We start from the raw sequence: 5000 nt of genomic DNA, 5'->3' as shown, positions 1-5000 counted from the left end.
AGGTATATCCGTGGAAAGAAAAGCCTACGGAAAAGACTACGGGAACCTTGGGCAAGAGTGTCATGCAAAAAAACACATTACAGTAAGTGGCTCTCTTTTTTCCTTTCTTTTGATTCATAGGATTATGCTCAAGCTGGCTCTGTCATTCACACGTGCCTTCCTTGCTACATTCACCCATCTTGTTTTGAAACGTTCTCTAGACAAAACATCCCTCTCTACTGTCTCCTTCCTCTTCAAGTGATACTTAAAGAAGTTGATGAGAGATTGACCAGAGTTTGTCTCTAGATCTCTCAGTGGCGTCCACCATATATAAATGGATAGATAGATAGATAGATACACACATATATGTATGCTCGTGTTCATGTACACATTGACGCGCTCACACATATATGTGCATCCTATACGATACATCCTATGTGTTCCAGTTGTATGTGCTATGAGTTCAGGTAAGTAGACATGCATATCTGGTTTTCATGTTGCCTAGATCGATTAAGAAATTACCTGCAAAGTACTGAGATCGAAAATTCTGGCTCCGCTTAGCCCTGTCTTTCGTTACCGAAGTAACTCAAGAAGATGCGAAGTTCAACAGCAATAAAATTGTTAGGGAGCCCTTGATGAATAATTTCCCTTCGAAATGGAGTTTTATTAAAGAAGAGACTATCCGCTTTTCCCCAAAGAAAAGCCTCTGTTTTTTATGGGACTTCTTATGATCGACTGTTATACTGTTCTGCAGCGGAGCATAGAGACAGAAATATGGGCTCTTTTCGGTTTGAACGGCAGTTTTTCTAGCGATGTAATATGAAATTGTCACCCATAATTATGAGCCAAAGAATCGATCTATTGCATTTCAATCTGTTTTAGGGTTAGGGTTAGTTAGGGTTAGGGTTAGGGTTTGGGTTATGGGTGGGGGAAGGGTATCTTTTTTTCTTCAGAAATGTAAATAAACCTAATCTTTTTCTTAAACGAGGCACATATTCATACGGCACAGAATGTTTTCGCCTCAATAGACGTCCGTGATTGGTTGAAATTGCAGAAATTGAAGAAAAAAAAACCAACAAATATCTTACAAACTATAGAAATTTCTCAATAAAGCCAAGAGAAAAAGATATTTTATAAACACATTCTACCAGTATATGAAGTTTAAAAGTGTTTAGTTACGTGGAAATGATTTTTAAAAACTGCCGTTCAAACCGAAAAGATCCGAAATATGCATACACACGACCTAAGGATTTTCATTTTCTGAGTATATATAACATAAGTACCTTTCGAAACTAAGTTTAATAAATAAAATCCGAATAAATATAAAAATAAACATCAGTAAAGGAAATGAATTCAATCTTCATTTATAAAGAATAAAAATTCATATGTTGAAATGTAGAAATGACGCCATCATCTACCTATCAGGCAAGAAACAGTATGTATATATTTGTGTAGGCATTTGTTTGTGTATGTGTATTTGTGTGTGCCTGCATATATGCGCAACATATACTCACGCACACATACACACACACATAGAGAGAGAGAGTGGTAGCTAAATAGATACACAGACTAACAGATAGATATACTGACAGACAAACAGGCAGATAACTTGCAAGCTAGCTAGCTGGATGGATGGTTTGATGGATGGATGGATGGATGGATGGATGGATAGGATCAGAGAGCAGTAGAGAAGAGAAAGTTTTAGATTAGTGAGTGGGCGAGAGAGTTTTATTTGTAAATGAACGCTGTGATTTGTGAATCCAAGCATTATTGATTTTATGTAAAATAATGAAAATGGTATAATGGCGTTGAAGGAAAATAGGCGGAAATAATCCATAGAAGTATACATAGAACTCTGGGAGGAATCAAAGTGAATTCATTAAGATTCAACAATAGTGCGGCAAAGGAAAAATAGTGGAATAGATAAGCTTGTTTTTACAGAGGCATTTTCTCAGTTTTGCTAATATTTTTATAATTTCAAGATATATATATAATCGAATTATTATATATATATATATATATATATATATATATATATATATATATATATATATATATATATATATACACATATACATACATATATACAAACATATATACATACATCGATACATATAGTCTGGCGTGTGTGCGTGTATATAGATGTACGCAGGTGTGTTTATGGATTAATTGCTCACATACGATAAGGGCTCGATTCGCAAATGGCTTCTGTAGGTATAGCCAGATCATCACAGACGCTTACTTTTACAATTTTTCTTTGGTTTCTGAAGAAGAGAATTCCTGTCGCTTAACCACAACGTCTATTAGTAGAGTGAATCTAAACATATGTCTATCTAACATGAAAGTGTATACCTACTTATAATATATGCAGCTACACACACTCACTGTTTCGTTATTGAATAAAATAAACGCACGTCATCAAATGATGTAATGGCGAAAAATCTGTAAAGAACACTAAAAGCATTTATATGATATTGTCATGGATTACTCTCTCTGGTTCTCTCTCTCTCTCTCTCTCTCTCTCTCTACATATATATATATATATATATATAAATATATATATATATAATTATATATATATATATAATTATATATATATATATATATATATATATATATATATATAATGGAGGTAGCTTATTAGCAATTAAAGTCTAAAGGTAATGTAAAGATTTTAATTGGTAATAAGCCACCTATATTATTTGTAGTATATGCTTCTGCCGTTTTGAAATAGCACATGCTTTCAACGGGTTTTTTATAAGTTGACGAAGTGAGTTGAGCTTAACTCTAGTCGTAGTAAGATCCACAAACGAGAATTGACATGCTAAACATCCGAATTCGAAATCCCGTGAAATGGGTATATCTGCTGCTTTGTCTCACTTTAATAGGAAGCTCTGTTTCCTTCGTCAATTTATCTATATAGTGCTTTTTTGTGGCTAATAAGTCGTCTTGGCTCTTATTTCTAGCGATGCTGGTACCATTTTGTACTCTTCTCACATTAGTGACGTTTACCTATATATATATATATATACCATCCTCCACAACATACCCCTCCTAAAAAAAGACCACAGAATGAACACAATCCTCCAAACACACACGATCATAAAAAGCAAAAGACAGCCTAGATCCATGAAAAGTCTCCTTACACAAGCCCAAATTCACTCTTCAACACAGAAGCCGACAGTAAAAAAATGTTGAAGACCCAATTGCGGGATATGCGACTATCTAATCGAGGGTTCTGAGTTCTCCTTCAAACAGGGACAACGTTTTACAGTGAAAAGCAACTTCACATGTGCTTCGGAGAACCTAATATACTCACTAACCTGCTCCGGGTGTCAAGAGCAGTACATAGGCCAAACAAAAAATGGTTTGCGTAAACGAATGGCCCTGCACAGATCCCAGATAAAAATTCCCCAAAACAGAAAAATAGCTTTTAGCCAACACATAGATACTTGCGCCAACAAAAAAACACCAAACTTCAGAATTTTCCCCCTCTACCGATTTAGGGACGATACAACGTCGAGACAACGAATAAGTAAAGAAAATCTCTTTATTACAAAATACAAGCCACTTCTTAACGGGTCTACGACAAAGAATTAATATACCTCAACTTTAGAATAAAAGAAAAAAATATATATACACACACAAATACTACACTCCATAGAATCCATTACTAATCAGCCCCTTCATAGCTATATTTACACCCATTCATATTCTCCCTTCTCTGTTTTTTTCTTCTTCTTCTTCTTCCTCTTCTTCTTCATCATCATCGTTATCATCATCATCGGCATCATCATCATCGCCACCATCATCACCACCATCTTCTCCTTCTCCTCCTCCTTCTTCTTCTTCTTCTTCATCATCATCGTTATCATCATCATCGTCGTCATAATCATCACCACCATCACCATCATCGTCATCTTCTCCTTCTCCTTCTCCTTCTTCTTCTTCTTCTTCTTCTTCTTCTCCACCCCCTACCCCTTAAGTTTGTCACTAATGTTTTTTAGTATAACACCTACGCTAATTCTATAAACAAGCCTGTCAATATAAATATTCTCCTGAATTGAACTGAGACTGCCAGCCGCCACTGACCATTCAAAATACGACCATCAGGGCACTCCCAGATTCTCCCACCCCCCTTTCCGCACCAGCCTTCCCTCTACTACCCTACCAAGAACTCACAACTACCTCGAACACACAAGTGCAAACAAGGGAGTCAGAGAAGGCAGAATGCCACTTAAATCTGAACACTACTATAGAAATATTCTTTTAAAAAAACTTTTCTTCTAATTTTTCTAAATTTAATTATTTAATCGTTACAGTTGAAAAGGTCTCAAAATGACCGAAACCGGTACTGAATGTTCACTATAAAATTATTTTAGCATTTTCTATTTTTTACTTGTTTTTTCATATATATATATATATATATATATTATATATATATATATATATATATATTTCTATTGTCCGCATACATTTGTCTCTGACCCCTACTCATTCCTTGTTTTGTCTCTTTGAAAGCACGTTAGAAGGACTGCACCTGTAATTCGAACCACCAGCAATATCAGTTATGCGATGATTTCTTGCCTAACAATGTAATTAAGGCTCCACGTGCCTATGGTAAACTTAGGCAGCAAATGGAGTAAGAGACAGTTCAGTTGACAGAAAAAGAACGTCGCCAGAAAAGAAGTCGATACATTTCCTTTTAAATAACTTGTGTTTCAGTGCAGCGGTCTTACAACTTTTGGGAGTAAATTTGATGCTGGATGGGAGAGTTAGCTCCAAATATTTCATTTATTCATTTAATAATTCATTTTCTATTCACTGGCTAATATCTTCAAAAGGTGTAAGATTGTTACAAGTTCTTATCTAAGCAGCTTATAATTTTGTTTAATCAATTATTACGTAGACCCTGAAACAGTAAAAAAAAAGGTCTGAACTGTAAAGACGGGTCTGTAGAAACGCTAACACGTCTAGTTTCGAGACAGATGACTACAGACAAAAATGAGGTTGATCCAGTT

This window comes from Octopus sinensis, linkage group LG13, assembly GCF_006345805.1.
Source record: "Octopus sinensis linkage group LG13, ASM634580v1, whole genome shotgun sequence".
Classification (NCBI taxonomy): domain Eukaryota; kingdom Metazoa; phylum Mollusca; class Cephalopoda; order Octopoda; family Octopodidae; genus Octopus; species Octopus sinensis.
Note: the sequence above shows the minus strand (reverse complement) of the source record.